The sequence below is a fragment of the Tursiops truncatus genome, chromosome 18 (assembly GCF_011762595.2).
Source record: "Tursiops truncatus isolate mTurTru1 chromosome 18, mTurTru1.mat.Y, whole genome shotgun sequence".
In the NCBI taxonomy this organism is placed as follows: Eukaryota; Metazoa; Chordata; class Mammalia; order Artiodactyla; family Delphinidae; genus Tursiops; species Tursiops truncatus.
The window spans coordinates 66,969,397-66,987,729 of NC_047051.1; the positions used below are offsets into that span (position 1 = coordinate 66,969,397).

At 40.0% G+C, this 18,333-nt stretch overlaps 1 protein-coding gene across 1 annotated transcript in view; it reads left to right on the plus strand.

Moving 5' to 3' along the window:
- The window catches only part of UBAC2 (UBA domain containing 2), a gene marked incomplete at its 5' end in the record, with an annotated part of 149,348 nt that overhangs the window by 48,652 nt on the left and 82,363 nt on the right, over positions 1–18,333 (plus strand). The window lies entirely within an intron of this gene.

Consider the following 18,333-nt stretch of genomic DNA (forward strand, 5'->3'; position numbering starts at 1 on the left):
TTACAAGAAAACAAAAAACAGTTTCAGTGATTCTTCTCAACTTTCACTTTTCAGTGTCATAGATTTTTGCTTCTATCATTATTTCCTTCCTTCTGCTTGCTTTGAGTTAATTTGATCCTCTTTATCTACTTTCTTAAAACAGAAGTCTAGACCATTGATTTAGACCTTGCTTTTCTAATATTCAATATTAGATGTATTCAATACTTTACAATTCTCTTTATGCACTGCTTTAGCTGCATCCCACAAGTTTTATGTTGTTTTTATTTTCATTCAATTAAAAAAATTTTCCAACATCCCGTATGACTTCTTCTTTAATTCATGAAGTATTCAAAAAAGTTTTTAATTTCCAGGATTTTCCAAATACATTTCTGGTATTGAATGCTAATTTAATTCTGTGTAGTCAGAAAACCTACTTTGTACGATTCCAATTCTTTTAAGTTTGTTGAAGTTTGTTTCTTGGTCTACCTTGCTGAATATTCCAAATGCACTTAAAAAGTGTGTGTATTCTGGGCTTCCCTGGTGGCGCAGTGGTTGAGAGTCCGCCTGCTGATGCAGGGGACGCGGGGTTCGTGCCCCGGTCTGGGAAGATCCCACATGCCGCGGAACAGCTAGCCCCGTGAGCCATGGCCGCTGAGCCTGCGTGTCCGGAGGCTGTGCTCCGCAGCGGGAGAGGCCCCAACAGTGAGAGGCCCGCGTACCGCAAAAAAAAAAAAAAAGTGTGTGTATTCTGATGTTGTTGGATAGTGTGTTCTACGAAAGTCAATTAGGTCATGTTGGTTGATGTGTTTTTTTATGTTTTCTGTATCCTGAGTGGTTTTCTGTCCACTTGTTTTGTTAGTTACAGAACAAGGAATGTTGAATACTTGAACTCCAATTGTGGATTTGTCTAATTCTCCTTTTTGATCACCCTTAACTTCAGCTTTCTGTAGTTCCCTCTTAATTCTTAGCGGGGTACTCTTTCTTTTCTTTTTTTTAAAAAATTATTTACTTTTATATAGCAGGTTCTTACTAGTTATCTATTTTGTACATGTTAGTGTATATATGTCAATCCCAATCTCCCAATTCATCCCACCCTCCCCCTGCCCCCCTCTTTCCCCCCTTGGTGTCCATACGTTTGTTCTCTACATCTGTGTCTCTACTTCTGCCTTGCAAACAGGTTCATCCGTACCATTTTTCTAGATTCCACATATATGCGTTAATATATGATATTTGTTTTTCTCTTTCTGACTTACTTTACTCTGTATGACAGACTCTAGGTCCATGCACCTCACTACAAATGACCCAATTTCGTTCCTTTTTATGGCTGAGTAATATTCCATTGTATATATGTACCACATCTTCTTTATCCATTCATCTGTCAGTGGGCATTTAGGTTGCTTCCATGACCTGGCTATTGTAAATAGTACTGCAATGAACATGAGGGTGCATGTGTCTTTTTGAATTATGGTTTTCTCTGGGTATATGCCCAGTAGTGGGATTGCTGGGTCATATGGTAATTCTATGTTTAGTATTTTAAGGAACCTCGATACTGTTCTCCATAGTGGCTGTATCAGTTTACATGTGGAGTACTCTTTCCACGAGTATTTTCACAGTGTGTGGCAAAGCTTTGAGTCCTTGTATACATAAAGATATTTTTTCATTTGCTATCACTTTTAAATAAGTTGGATATACAAAATTTCTAGGTTGAAGTTCTCTTTCTTCAATATTTTTAATAGTATCACTGTACTACCTTATTGAATCCCGTGTCTTTGAGAAATTTGAGGTTGATCTTATCGCTTTGTCAATTGTTTATTCTTTGCCTTTGGAAGTTTTTCGAATTTCCCCTTGTCTTTCTTAAATATCACCATAATGTGTCTATGTATACGTTATTTTTATCTCAACTGTATAGCTAAGAGACCTTTAGTTGAAATATGTGTGCCTTCTTAAAATGACTTATGGGTTTCTTAAAAGTGTTACCTCCATGTCTTCTCCCTGTTCAGCCTCTTGTGCTGACTTCTGGTAGGATCCCTTAGTTTATTTTTCTAGCTTGGTAATTTGTTCTTCACCTGCATTTGTCCCATCTGTTAAGTTTTTCATATTTAATGTTTCCACGTAGTCTGATTTCATATTTTTAATATTTTCTCTTATATTAGTATAGGTATTAATACATATTATAACTTGGGGTTCATCTATTATAAAAATTCTGCTTTCATTAGTAATATTGTTCAGTTTGTTCTTTCTCTTTTGTTGTGATTGTATTCTAAGGATGCCTAGTTAGTTTGGCCTCTGAACTTGTGCTCCCCTGAGGCGTATTAAACATTTTGGCAATGTCAGAGCAGATCCCTGGGGCAGTGAGCCCCCGCAGGATAGAAAACCCAGTCACCACAGAGCCCGTTTGTTACCCATTCCTGTTTGCTGACATCCCATCAGGCATGCAAGCTAGTTGGGGATTCACCTTCAAACTCTTAGAAATAAACAATATTGAGAGGAAGCAGGTTTTTTAATATGGTCATTTGTCTGAGTGGGGAAGGGAGGATGTAAAGGAAGAAATAGGTGAGGGAATGCTACCTCTTGTCACCAGTACCAACCTTGCAGTGTTGCTGTTGACAGATTGAGTGCAGATCTGCTTATTAATACTTTGTGACAGTTTGTGATGAGGTGCTTTCATCTCTTTTGGTTCTACACCTGGTGGACCCTGTCAATCAGGGAAGTCAGACATTCTCGTTTCGAATTTTTCCTGAATTATTTTGATTATTTCCCTTCTATTTTTTTGGTTCTCTCTTTCTGAAAAATCGTACTATCCGGGTGTTCAGCCTCTTGGACGAGTCTAGTTTTAATCTTTTTTTTTCTCTTCTCTCCTTTTTCTTTCTGTCTTTTTGTTCTCCTTGCTAGGAGATGTCTTGGGCTCTGTCTTCTAATTCTAATTATCATTTTAATATAAACTTTTATTGAAGTACAACATGTACATGGAAAAGTGTACATATCCTAAGTTTGGAGCCTACTGAATTTTTACAAAGTGACACCCTTCTAAACACTATCCAGATGGAAAAATAGAACATCACCTGCCTCCTAAAAGATGCACGTGTGCTGCCTCCCAGTCACTACTTCCTCCCCGAGGTCTGTCCTGACTTTTAGCCCTGTTCTAATTTTGTCTGGCTTTGACCTCTATATAAGTGGAAATGTGGACTGCTATACCTAGTGCCTTTCTCTCAATATCATCTTGATGTTGCTGTACTTTGCAGTAGTTCGTGCTTTATTTATCCTTGTAGAGTGTGTTTTGTTGTATGAATTACTGCTGTTTATTCATCCTATTGTTGATGGACATTGGTATTGTTTCTGATTTGGGATGATTATAGACACTGTTGCTGTGAACACCCTTGAACATGTCTGTCTTTTGTTGTGTGTATGTATACATTTCTGTTGGGTATACACCTAGGAGTTGAAAGCTGAATTGTAAGGGGTACATATGTTTAGCTTTGGCAGATGCTGCCAGTTTCCCTGTGGGTCAGGAGTTTGGGAGCAGCTTAGCCGGGTGACCCTGGCCCTGAGTCTGTCATGTGGTTGGAGTCAGAATGCCAGCAGGGACCATGGTGGTTTGGAGGCCTGACTTGACTGGAAGACCCTCTTCCATAGTAGCGCACTCACGTGGCTGTTGGCAGGAAGCCTCAGTTCCTCACCACGAAGCTGCCTGAATGCCTACATGACCTGACAGCTGATTCCCCCAGCGCAGGAGTACCAAGAGAGTTAGCAGTCCTTTTCATTTCAGTCATTCTAGTGAATGTGTAGTGATATATTATTGTGGTTTTAGTTTGTATTTCCTTTATGACTAATGACATTAAGTACCTTTTCATCTATTGAGTACTTTTTAAATATTTTTGCTATTCTAGTTTTAATTTCCATTAGTTCTTTTTTACTTTTTCAATATTCATTTTTGCTGGCATCCTGTTTTTGTTTCATAGATGTAGTCTTTTTTCTTGTATCTTTTATGATATTAAGGATAATCCTCCGTCAGCCTCAGGGTTTTCATTTCCCTGCACAGTTTGTTTCTTCTGAGTTCCTTTTTTCCTCCTTGTTTTCTGCTTTTGATGTTAGGGGCTTTCCTTAAATATCTCTGAGCCTTTGGTTACCTGTTTATATTTAAGAGCCAGTTTCTAAAAAAGCTGATTGAAAAAATGGATTGTGTGCGAGGGGCTGAATGACCCTTATGGACTTCATGGTAGGGTCCCCTCTTTGGGATGTTCCACTGTGAACTCGCAATATCAGGGTCTATAAATATATGCCTTTTTTTCCCTCATGAACTGTCAGATTCCTCAGGGCATGCTCTTCAGCCTACTACCTGTAGGGTGTAGGTCTGGGAGTCTCAACATTTCATACATAAACTTTGATTTCCAGTATTGTATTTGTGTTCTCAACCGTGCATAGGAGTCCCCTAGTCGCAAGGCCCTCCTTGTTACCATTTCTAGATAATAACCCCACCCCGAGTTGTCTGCCGGGACGGAGAGGGGCAGTCAGCAGGTGGACAGAGTGCTGGGAGGGGATCAGCGCCCTGACTGCCTCTTCGCAGTTCTGGAAAAACTCGGTGCCACTGATCCTGCAGCCCTTGGGAAGCTTGGGTGTTAATCAGTTTGCATCTCAGATTTCACCGTGGCTGCTTTAGTATTTAGTTTTCTCAGGTTTGCCAAGTTAGTTACTACTCTACTCTTCTCACCCAATCCCAGCAGCTGTGAGCATCTTTTCAAGGCTGTTCTCTATTTCTTTGCACAAATTGTGTTTTAGGCATCTCCACACCGGTCACTTGTAATCTGCTGGAGTGCTGGTGGGAAAGGAGCAGGGAGGGGCCTGCTCAGTCTCAGGATCTGTCTACAGGAATTTATTGTTCTTCTCACTTTTGCAAATACCCAGTTTCCAGCAGGATAAATTTCCTGTTAGTCTTATCATAGAGGGACCTTTCCTGATGTCCTTGATGATCAGATTATATGTTTGACATAGGTCTAATTCTGCCTCATGACATTGCAAAGGATAAAACTTTTTAGGACTGGACACAGCCAATTCAGGAGGCTAAGAAACAAATATTACGGTGCTACCATATTTATTTGGTGGACAGACTTGGTTATTTAGACCTATTTTTAAAAATCAGTCATAGATATTTAATGTAATTCTTTCTTAATTTTGTTGCTGTAAATGAGACTTTCATTTGGACCCCACTGTTACTGTAGTAACAGTTGGTACCAAGAGGTAGTGTTAACTTTTAATCTCAAAAGTGCTAAGGGATTGAGTTCTCTCCAGCTGAGGGCCAATTGGAGAGTAGCAGCACACCTGTAATCATCTGTGGGCATCTTGAACATCAACCGTTGGGATATTTTAAGGGAAGTGGGTATTGTGGGCAGAGTTAACAATAAGTGACAGTTAGCTTTGTAAGTTACTTGTCCCTCTGGTTTGAACTTGGGCTAAATATTCAACACGTAAATAATCATCACAGCTTGAATAATGTCCAGTGCCTTTACTTTAGAAGTAAAGTGATATTTCTCAAAGATAGAGCTGCCAGGGCCTCCGGATTTGAAGTGATCACATTAATGTGTTTAGATTAATAGATTAGATGAGTTGAACTAACAGATATTTTAAATATCTTATCTCCTTTGATTCCCATTTTAGAAAGTACTTTGTGAAATTGGTATGATTATCTCATTTTATTGGTAAGAAAACTGATTCTCAGAGAGACTAAGAAATCTGCCAATCTTGACATATAAGTCAGTTGGAATTTTGACCTAGATTACTCCACTCTAAAAATAGAATGCCTCATAATCAAGATAAAGCAATGGAAGTTGACAGGCTGCTAGTTCATCATGTTTATCAGTCTGCAGAGGATTATGTTTCTGAGTGTTGGTCACAGCAAAGATGTAGACATTCTTTCCTTAATGAGTCCCTCTTTATAAAGTCTGCTGTTGTGTAGCTAAAGCCTTTGGAGCTTGAGCCCTGTTATCCCCCCACTCCTTTTCCCACAATCCCCACTTTCTCCTCTTTCCCCTTCTCTTATCTTTTAGCTTCTGCCCACCCTGCTCCGTTTAGCCTCAGTCCTCCTCTCCCCTCCCAGCAATACCTACTGGTTTGGTTAAACTTACCAGGGATTTTAGGAAGTAAGTACTTTAAGTGACTGCACAAAAGCGAAGTTGACTAATGAAAGAGAAGTTTCTCAAATCTTTATTTAGAATGAGAGGTGTGAGATAGTAAATAGCCTGCACTCCAGGGCTTCAGGACGGGCTTAAAGGACACTTCTCAAAGAAGCTTTCTTTGACCATCCCCACCCTGCAGTTAGGTCACAGTCTCTTGTGATGCGCTTTCTTAGAATATTTCTCCTAACACTTGTCTCCGCAGAGATTAAATAATTGTGTAATAGACCATTTAATATCTGTCTCCTACACTAGCATGTAAGCTCTGTGCAAGCGGGAGACCGTGCCCGTCTTACCCACTGATCGTGCCTCAGCATAGGGGCTCCCACATAGTCGGCACTGTGTTGGATGGGTGGGTGATTGGATGGGTGAACGGATGGCGGGTGGGCAGATAGAGTAAATAAATGAATGAAAAGCCATTGGTCTTTGGATTCCAGTTCATCTCCTTTTGTTTGGACTATTGCAGTAGCCTCCCAGCTGTTCTTCCTGTCACCAACTCAAAGCTATCATCTGCACTGTCCCCCCACCTCCGTAATTTTATCTCCAAAAAGATCTTATCTTATTCCTTTACACCTTCATAAAGCTGTGACTTCCTACTGCTGTTTTGTAAAGTTTAACTTGTTAGTGAGACACCTCAGAGTTGAGTTCCCACCAACCTTTCCAGCCTCGTTTACTCTCATTCCCCACTTGTGCTCCTCACACCAGCCTAATCACATTATTTACCACCATCTGTCACCCCTTGTCATTTCGCGTCTCTGAATCAATTTATTAATAAATCAGACGGTTCTGAGCACATCATTTCTCCCCTTTGGCTGGCAAAATTCTGCTTGACCTTCAAGGCTCACCTTGGACATCTCTGCTCTATGAAACCCTACCCCAGCCAGAAGTGATCACGCCTTCCTCTGTGCTCACAGATGACTTTATGCTTACAAGTTACATATAATATTTATTACTTGGTTTTGTAATTGTTTACCTAATTGACCCCTCTCTCAACTTAGTGCTTTTAGGAACAAAATCTTACTTCCTTTATTAAAGCTCCCTCAGCGTGGAGCATCTGGGAGACGGCATGGAGCAGTGAAAAGAGGGTTCTTAAACACCAGAGAGACCTGGCTGCGACGGAAATTTTGATCTGCCACATGCTAGTTACTTCAATTTTTCTTTTGTACTAATGCCCTTTCCTTTCTTCTTCTTTTTTTTTTTTTTAAATTATATTTTATTTATTTATTTTTGCTGCACTGGGACTTAGTTGCGGCACACGGGATCTTCCTTGCAGCGTGCGGGCTTCTTAGTTGCAGCATGCGGGATCTAGTTCCCCACCAGGGATAAAACCTGGGCCCCCTGCATTGGGAACATGGAGTCTTACCCACTGGACCACCAGGGAAGTCCCGAATGCCCTTTCCTTTCTTTTCTTTTCTCTTCCTTCTTCTTTTTTTTTTTTTTTTGTAAGTCACCTCAAAGCTGTTACAAGAAAAATGTAAAAAATGAATTTCAAATTTGTGTTCAATGATATGTTTAAAGGATTGAAATGTTGTAGATTTATAAAATCATTCCCAGGATCTTACCTAAAGGAAAACATATACTCCATCCATTCTTATATTCTCAGAATAGCTCTTTTCTTAACCAGAAAGTTCTCAAACTTCCCATCAGTTTAGTTTCCGGGTGTCTAGTGCTGTGTGTCTGATGTCATGCATCAGGAATCAGCACACGCCATGCCTGTCCAGACACTATGCCCACACACTGATGTCACTGTAACCCTCTGTACGGTGAGAACTGTCGTCTTCTTTGAGGAAGCAGGCTCAGAAACCTTGAGCACCATTTTCTGTAAAGTGGTGAAAGAAAAATCATGATGATATTAGAAGATGCATAAGGAAAGGAAGTGGCTTCTGTTACTTCACTTGTGCATTTGACATTGTCTAAGGAATGATTAGAAATGATCAAGGTATTAGTAATGTTTGAAGCCCAGTGTCTTCCGAATCAAATTAAGTGGCATAAATGGCGAGTTTCTTACGCTTGGAGATTGCTGGTTGATTGTGAAAGGAGACTCAGGTTTTTTGCACTGCAGGGATTTCATTGACAGTTTCAGTGGCCAGAGCATCTTTCCAGGGAACGGATTTAATGTACTGTATCTTGTTCGAAAGACGTTGTAAGCTGTCATCAGAAGGTATGTAAAGCCACACGATCAGTGATTTTATATTTGAATGTGAAGGGCAGCGATACAGTTACCCTAAACCAGAGTTTTCTCAGCCTCAGCTGGCGCTTTTGGCCGCACAGTTCTTTGCCATGGGGGACTGTCCTTTGCATCGTGGGATGTTGAGTAACACACCTGGCCTCTGCCCCAGATGCCTGTAACACCCCAGCCCAGTCATGACAGCTAAAAACGTCTCCAGATAGTGCCAGATGACATTTGGGGCTCAAGATTACCCCTGATGGAGGGCCACTGACCTAAACCAAGCTTTTACAGAGCTTATCACCTGTTTTGAAATCCCACACCATGCATGGTGCTGGGTGGTAAACAGAACCTTGAAAAGAGTTGGCGCACACCCTTGAGGAGCCGATGACCTATGAAGCTTGAGATCTTTTGACTAGGTAGAATATTTCTAGTTACTTGACTGAAATAGCTTTGGTTGAGGCTGTTAGTAAAAATTTGTTTCAAAGAAGTTTAACATCTGTTTTCATTTCTGCTTTTGTAAGTTGCTTTGCTACTCAATTCCTGTATTTTAGCTGTCTTCCTCTTAGGACTTAAAATATTTGAGTATATGTCAAAATTTCTAGTTTGGTAGGAAATATGTTTTATTCAAACAGAAGTGAAAATGTTAGTAACTTTAAATTAGGATAGAATGGTGAAAAGTTTAATGTTGTTAATCAGGCTAGATGACAGCAGAGTAGATAATACTGAAGGGAACTCAAAGTCTGGTTCTATTCAATATTCACTTCCTGTTTTTTTTTATCATTGGTTGGAAAGTTGCACCTTATGAAAGATTTTAGATTCAGATCATCGTATTATTCTAAGAAGAAAAATTCAAAATGCTAACCACGCCTTGGTAACCATAGCAAAATATACAACACACAAAAATAATCTCATACTTATCTTAGGGTTGAATTTTTTTGTATATGGTATATGTTGGGTTCTGAAGTATCTAATTTGCTTCTTTTATCTGAGGTCAAAGGAAAAGAGGCTTTCTCAGTTACAAGACACAGGCATACCTGTTAGTTGAAGTAATAGAACCGACTCTGGCTTCTTTAGCGGAAAGGAGGTTTATTATTAAAGTAGTTCAGAGACTATTTGGGAGGGCAAAGATCCGGTCTTTGATGCAATAAAACCATAATTAATACTTAAATTTATCCCCTCCCGTAAGCTGATGTTGTTTGGGTATTTAATGTTTAATGTTGGCTTATAGAACATAAGATTCATGAGGGCACCTTGGTCTTTGTTGTTTTCAGCTCTCACATCCTGGTACCTAGAACAGTACCTAGCTCATAGTAGGCCCTTAATAAATATTTTTTGTATAAGTAAGTTACTAGACAGAGGATATGTTCGTTAGTATCAGCAACAACATGGAGAAAAAATACAGTGGTGTTGAAATGTTAATATTATACATTCTATTGGGAGGGGTTTTTTGGCAGCAAAACTTATTCTTTTTCTTTAGTTATCTTGACAAATAAATATTGAACGACTCTTTTGTACCATAGAGCCCTATTTTACATATGTTCCTGATTTAAATGAACATCCACAGCAGTCTTGCAAGAGGAGATATTGATATGGTTGTATCTTTTGTGAGAAAGTGGAGGTTCTGAGGATTGATCGAATCATCAGGGTCACGGCTATTTAAGTGGCAAAGCCTAGATTGAAATTCATGCCTGTCTGACTTTTAGCACAGACATGCCCCTCTGTGCAACACAGCCTCAGTGCCGCTTTCTTTTTTTTTTTAGGTTAAAAAAAAAATCTAGTTAATGGTCACCTGTTCATTCTATTAGAAAGTAATTTGAGTGTATAGACTCATCAAACTGAGGCTTCCTATTTGGATTTTCAACTACAGTGTCGCAAATGTTTATAAAAGTAAATGTTAGTCTCTAAAGACAATGTTTATGATTACACTCAAATTTTGCTGCTAAAATGAGAAGTACAAAAATAATCCCCCATGGAATGGGATCTGAAAAAGCACTATGAAGTACTCCAGTTACTTAGCTCTTAATATTCATTTTAATTTAATAGACAGAAAAAAATCTGTGCTGTTTCTCTTCAGAGCTTCCGAGTGCTGCCACTGTGTTTTATACTTCTAAAAAAAATTCTGAAATAATTCAGGCCTTATAGGACAGTTACAGGAATAGGACCCTAAACCCAGATGCCCTAGTTATTAATGTTTTTTACGTTTGCTTTATCATTTTCTCTCTATGTACACATGGTATTTTTTCTGAATCATTTGAGAGCAAGTTGGAGATGTAATGCCCCTTTACCTCTGAATACATCAGTATGTATTAACATAAAATTGGCAATTATCCAGTTTTATCACAAAAAAGAAAAAAAAAATCTGGTCCATGGGACATCTCAGAATTACATCTTATGTTTAGTTGTTATGTCCCTTTACTCTTTAATGTGGAACAGTCCTCATTCTGTCTTTGTCTTTTGTGTTCTTGACATTTTGAAGAGTATGTTAGTTACTTTATAGAAGGTGGTACTTATTTTAATAATGTGGTAAAATTAAAGATTTTGAAGGAAGCATTAGATGAAAATAATTTGTACTTCCCTTGTTTTTTTTTGGTATAACCTGTTAAAGATTTTTATTATGAGAAATTTCAATCACAGAAGCAGAGAGAATAATAAAATGAGCCCTATTACCCAGAATTAATCATTAACATTTTTGCTCCCCTTCCTTATTCTTATTCTCTTCCCCTAAAAACTAAATACTTTTAAGCATTTTGAGGCAATTTCTAGACATCGTAATATTCCATATTTAAGTAAGGTCTAAAAAGTAACAACGTTTGCTTATATAAACATATTACTTTAACCTAACAAAATTATTTATAATTCCTTAATATTATATACTACCAAAACTATATTCAAATTTCTCCTATATTCATTTTTTCTCTTTGCAAAAGCCCTTTACATTTGGTATTGCATTTGGTTGTGATAGCTGTTAAGTTTCTCTCTCTCTTTTTAATTAGACGCTCCTTCCTCCCTTTTGGTAGAATAGTATTTTTTATGGTATAGTGCATATGCCCGGATTAGCTTGCTCATTATCTTTTCCAGGGTCCTCTTAGTGCATATCCACATAAAGCAGAGGTTGGAAAGCTGGATGCTGTCTCTCCTAAAGTCCCTTGCGTCCAGAGTGCTGCCTGTGATTCAGGTTCTTGTATGGTGCTTGAGTTCAGTGTGAGCTGAGGCAGTAGCATATGAGATGCCCATTTTGCTGGTCCATTTCTACAGACCCAACAGGGCCCTGGAGGTTACAGTGTTCAGACAACTTCCTGATCCCTAGACTCTGTTGAAATGACGTAATGACTTCCTGATTCCCAGCATCCTGAATGTGGCAGAGGAAGCAGTCTTCATGGTAGACCAGTCCTTATGTGTTTTTCCAGGAGCCTGTTCCTGGACACAAAGCCTGGATCTGCCCTTCTGGCCCTTTCAGGAATTTCACAAACACCTAGGTCTGTATATTAAATCTTTTTCTGCCCCAAACAGCTGGAGAGGTTTCTATTATCTGTAAGTGAAACTTGACTGACAGAACTGGTAATCAAAAGAACGTAACTTTTATCTTTGACTTCAAATGTATATGTACAAAGCAACGTACCTGAATCTGAAACATTCAGATTTGAACTGGGATGTGGTTTAAGGGAAAGGAAGCAGCTCTTTGCCCGTGTGTGTGTGTGTTTATGAAGCCCTGACAATCTTTTCATGCAGATTCCTGGTGTAACCTGTTCTTTGCTGGTGACTTTGTCAACAAAAGCCATCTCTTACTAGGACTTCTTGTAGGTCTGTTGACACCACCCTCCCCTGTGCTCCTAGGATATGAACGTGGCCCCATGTGTCCCATTCCTGTCTTCCCAGATGACTTGGGTTGTGCGGCTGACTGGTGAGAGATGGAGGCCAGCAGCCGTGTGACCTCCACCTGCCTCTGCCTCTCAGTCCCCTGTGAATCCATTCCTGAATTTCTGCTTCCACCCCTGATGTAACAGCAGTATGGGAAATGTGTTGGCGACTGCACTTACCATATTTTAAAATTTATTACAGAAAATTTCAAACATACATGAATGCAGAGAGAATAATATAATGACTACCATGTACCCATCACCTTATCAGCATTTTGTCAAACACACAAACTTCAAATAATTTGACAATTGGATCCCTAATGGTATACTTTTTTTTCTTCTCTTTTCCATTTTACTATTTGCTTTCTAAATTCTTCACGGCCAAGACCTACAGTATCTCTCAGCCCTGCCCCTGCCTTCAGTTGACCGGCCTCTCCATGGCTCTCTCCCCCTGGGGTCTCTCCCTCCTCCCAGGGTTTCCCCTCCCTGGGTCTCTGGGGACCTGAGTGCGTGGGTTCAGGCACCATCATAGGCCCCGTCTCAGGTAGAGCCCTTACCCTGTGTTGGGACTCACAACAGGGACTGCATTGAATTATAATATATGATAGACCAATAATATTGTTTGCATTGATTTTTTTTAAACTCTAACACAGGCAGTAACCCCATATATTTTCACTACATATTAAAAAAAAAAAAGCAGATGTTTCACTGTAGGACTTAAGGGGGAAATTGTGGAACTGAAGTCGTAAGAACACATCAAAATGTTACTTTTTTTAGAGTAGGATTAAAACCTTTCGCAGACTTTGTGTAGTTTCATTCTGACACACTTTTTTTCTTCTCAACCTGCATGGGAAAAATCATTCTTACAAGATATGGAAAGAGAAATAAATGTTCTCACACTCTGAGAAAACTGTTAAAAGCCTGTCAAAAACTACTTGAGTTCTTGGTTCAGATCCATTGCGGTAGGTACCACATGAGACAGAAGGTGGTGCAGTTCCTGCCCAGGAGTGACTTGCAGTTCACTCAAGTAGGCAAGACAGCTGAAGATTGCTGTTAACAACAAGAAGCAACGTAGTAAGTGTGCAAATAGAGAAAGCAGGTCTTTACAATTTGGGGGGAAGATAAACTATTGAAACATCATAGCATGTATTTTCCCATGTACAGACCGTCTTATACAGTTTCTTCCGTCTAACAATTACAGTGCTGCAGAGATTTCTCTAAGTTTGAAGAGTCTGGATGTGCATTATCTGGGATAAATTAAGTAAATGAGAGTAGTCCTCTGTAGCTTCCTTGTACGTGGAAGAAGAAGGAAAGCTAGTGGCACTCCTCTTATACTTTCAACAGAAAACTTTCTTTTTGGAAAAGAAATCTTGGCTAATTTAAATGTCATTCCAGTTTCTGATTTCATGTATTTTCCAGGATTAGTATTTCAGTACTGAGCATCTATTAGTTATCTGTTACTGCCTAACAAACTACAACACACAAAAATAAAACCTCTCATCCACATACTTGAATAGTACTAATCATAAAGTGTCCTCCGCTAACATTTGATGACCTGTAGTCAACATATATATTTTTGAGCATTATCTCTGTGCAAGGTGCAGTGCTCGGAGCTACCCAGGATAGGAAGAAGTAAAAGTCAGGGTCTCTGCCCTGATGGAGTTTATGTTTCAGCTGAGGGATATAAGAGTGATGCACGTGAAATAACAGACCCTGGGCTGTTTGATGGTTAGCAAAGAGCATACATATTCTGGAGTGCCGTTATTTCGTTGATAAGATAACGGAAATCTACAAAGGCTGAAAGATTGGTGATGAAAGAGGTGATGTAGCTGACATGCAGTCAAACCAGAACCAGGTTTCCAGGCCAGTGTATTTTTTCTCTCCCTTTGTTTTCAAGATAATATTTGTTTAAAGTTAAAACTATGTGGCATAGGCTGTATAAAAGCCAAATAAGTTGAGGAAAGGGAAGATGCGTGGCTTTGAGTAGTCAAAGGAGAATTAAAGGAGCAGGTATGATTAGACTATGAGTGTAAAGAATAAATGGCAGAAGCAGAATAATCCAACCAGGAGAACCAAATATTTGTTATATTCACAGCACAGACCAACTATAATATCTTGAAAGGTAGATGTTGGGCAGTGGAGGGAAATGAGGTTGCAGAGGCTTGAAAGTGTGGGAGAAGAATTTGGACTTCATGTGGTAGTCCGTGGGGAAATACTCTCAGTCCTAGAGCGTGAAATGACACGATGAAACTGGGATTAAGGAAGATTATGTTTGTTTGCCGGGAGAACTGCATCGTGTGTGCATTTTTCTTTTCTTACACTCATTGTATTGGTCAGTTGCATTCTAAGTAGGTTAAACACTGTGTTGATCAGAGGCTAGCCTGTGTTGTGGCCACAGTTAACCCTGAAATCTCAGTGGCTGAATACATAAATGCATTTCTTATTTGCACTACTTGGCCAACACAGGTGGATAGCGTACAGGGGTGGGGAGTTCTCCATTTACTCGTTCAGGGACCCAGGCTGACCAAAGGTCCCACCACTTAGAACCTCGCTGGTCGCTGTGGCAGGAGAGAAGAGCAGTATGGAAGCTCCATCGCTGCTCTCCAGAGCTCCAGCCTGGAAGTGAGTGACCTATATCATTTTTGCCCCCAACCCATTGGCCAGAGGTAGTCATGTGCACCCCCAAAGGGAAGTTGAGGATATTCGAGCAGTAAGTGTCTCTTCCAAGGCTCTCTGAGGACCTGGGCATATAATTCTACTTGCTTAAGAGAGACAATGTAGTGATTAAGAGTGACAGACCCTGGAGCCGGACTGCCAGAGTCTAGAGCCTGCCTCTCCACTTACTAGCTGTGTGGATCTGGGCAATTTACTGAACTTCTCTGGAGCATAATTTCCTCATCTGTAAAACAAGGATAATAATGGGACAAGCCTCACAGAATTATTATGAGGCTTGATTATATATAAATTGCTTAGAGCATTATGCCATGTAATTGTTAGGAATTATTTAGTATTGCTGTTATTATTATTATTTTTTTTTTTTTTTTGCGGTACGCGAGCCTCTCACCATTGCGGCCTCTCCCGTTGTGGAGCACAGGCTCCGGACGCGCAGGCTCAGCAGCCATGGCTCACGGGCTCAGCCGCTCCGCGGCATGTGGGATCTTCCCGGACCGGGGCACAAACCCGTGTCCCCTGCATCGGCAGGCGGACTCTCAACCACTGCGCCACCAGGGAAGCCCATTGCTGTTATTATTAATCTGCTGGCTTCCACTATAGTACCTGAAAGGAAGGTTGAAGTTTCTGATTCCAGTTGATGGGACCAGTGGGAAAGAAGTTGTAGTAATTTAGGTGTGTGATGCCAGCATCCGGACTAGGATGATGATTTGGGACAAAGAAAAGACGGGCAAGAGTGAGTGCAAGAGGAGAAAACCCAAGCAGGGTTCACTGGCCAAATACCGTGGATGAGAGAGGATGATCAGGTGTGGGTGACCCAGAGAATGGAGCTTGAGTTTGCAGAGAAATTAGGGGGCCCCTGTGGAGAAAGACGATAAGCTGAAAGTCTGATGTGGTGATGGGAAGTGTCTGAGGCCTGGGAAGCCACAGGAAGCGGAGGAATGGAGCCATCTCTTAATGAACATGTTTCTGTAGGAGGTGACATCCTTGTGCTCCAAGTCAGGCTACAGGCACTGGGGCCAGTGCCTGTAGTGCACTGGATTGAGTCCCCAGCTCCACGTCTCCGTGGCCTGGCACTCCAGTTTCCTCAGCAGCAAAATGGAGAAAAAGTTATACCCACCTCTTAAGGTAATGAGGATTAAATGAGATAATGCCTGTCAGGTGCTCAAAAAAGTGGCACATAGTAAACAGTCAGTAGTCATTCCTTCTCAGCTAATTGAGCTTTTAGTTGAGTAGAAATTTGAGGATTATTTTTTAAGTGACCAGTTCTTCAGAGTTTAACATAAAACAAACTTCCGGTGACATCGGTTCTCATGAGTGCATTTAGTCTTCCCTGGATTCAAAAGAGTGGGCTGTGTTGTCACCAGATCAGCTCTTCATTTTTTCACTCTTACCTGAATAGTCAATGAGCAAATGTTTTTAGCTTTGCAAAGAATAACAAATTACAGTGGGCTAAGAGTGACCAAAATAGACCATTTTAAAGGCTAATTTAAGGTCAATGCTTCCTCTTTTAAAATTGCCTGGTACTTTTTACTGATCGGTAAGAGTCACTGCCCTGGCCTCTTGAAATATAAAATTGTTTTCAAGCAGAACATATTTGTGTATCTAGATTTAAATTGGCTTCTTGGGAAATTAGTTCTGTTCTTTAATATGTCTAGTTTATATTGCAGGGTCTTAGAGGGTCTTTGTCTTCAATTACACAATTACATATTCTCTAACATATGTAATTAAGCATTTAGAGTGTTTCTTTTCATTTCATTGAAAAATTAAGAACTTCACAGATATTTCAGTAGGGCTTTAGTATTTTGTTAGTAATAGTACAAAACAGGTGCTATTCAATTAGATGGATATCTGAGAGCCTTCTGTGGGAGAGGCTCTGTACCACGTGCTGTGTATATAACCTACGACATTCTCATCCTCAGGGAACTCATAGCCTGAGTTTGTAATCCACCTACTCTTGGTTATTTGTCCTATTTAAGGGTTAGCTAACTTGCTGGCCTATAACGAAACAAGCCTTGTAATACTTTTTTCAGGGTCTGTGTGTGATTCAGTTCTGTCTTTTTTATGGCTGGGATATGAAGTTAGGGTTACATTCCTGATGCTGCCTCTAGTTTACCAGGTGCCTTTTCTGAATTTAGGTTCTTTATAAAGTGTGGGTGGCACAGTCTGCTCACCCTGTCTCACAGGATTGTGACACGGAAGACATTGCATACTGCATGGACTATTTTCGTGAACTATCGCACTCTTCACATATACATGATGTCATTTCTAAAATCTAACCTTTACTATACTATACTATCTACTCTGTACTATCACTGAAGTGTCTACATGTTTATACTGACTCAAATTAAGTAGCTTTGAGAGGTTTTTTTAAATTGATCAAATGATCCTTTTAGAAATAAAAATAAAATTATGGAAGAGGTAAATATGGTTAGCCGCCATGTAACTATCAGCTTTCCTAGATGATTTTTCCTAGCTACATGTTATTATTTAAAATTGTTACTAATATATCACCTGACTGCTGGAGAAAATATTTATAGGTTGTGATTTTCAAATAATGTATTATATATAAGGCCACCTCCTTATTTCTGTAACAGAACACAAAATTATACAGCATTGTCCCTGTTCTCCAAGTTTACCTACTCCTGAGGGAAATGCATGGGAGATAAACCTAAAGCCAACTAATACTACAAGACCCTGGGAGGGTGCCCCAAGGCCGTGTGTGAACAGTGGCTTCATGAATGAAATAGGAAGTACGGTCCTTTTGAAGGAGAGCGAATAGCTGAATTGACTAGAATACAGACCTTTTTTTTTTTTAAAAGATTGATTGGAAGTAGGTTTAAAGTTTACCTTCTTGACAGTATGGCTACCGATGATTGGATAAAATCATTTGCGCAGACTTGTGATATAGTGGAAGAAGGAGGGAGAAAACTACTCATTCCTTTGTCAAGTGACATAGGTATTTACTACCTTGTTTGGAGGATCTTAGGAACTGACCATTAGCACCGAGAGGCCTCTCTTATCTGCTATGAAACAGCATGTTGGCTTATACGTACAATAGTCTATGCTGGAACATAGTCATAGAGCTAGTGTGCCATGAAAATGATCTGAAATTCAGGAAGCTTTGTTTCTGGTTTTCCTTCAGCAACTTTCACAATGGTTTCTCTTTTGGGATCCAACTCAAATGACTACATAAGTGCCACCCTGCATAAAATTTAGTGTTTTGCCCTTTTTTCTCCTTCACTTGGAAATGTTTATTAGATGGAGTGAAGGAGAGGCCCTAAGTTCCTGACTTGCATCCTTGTGGTCTCACCTGTCTCCGTAAGGTGAAACAAGGACCAGTGCCTATTTTTGACAGTGGCTTTTTTTTTTTTTTTTTTTTTGCGGTACGCGGGCTTCTCACTGTTGGGGCCTCTCCCATTGTGGAGCACAGGCTCCGGACACGCAGGCTCAGCGGCCATGGCTCACGGGCCCAGCCGCTCCGCGGCAT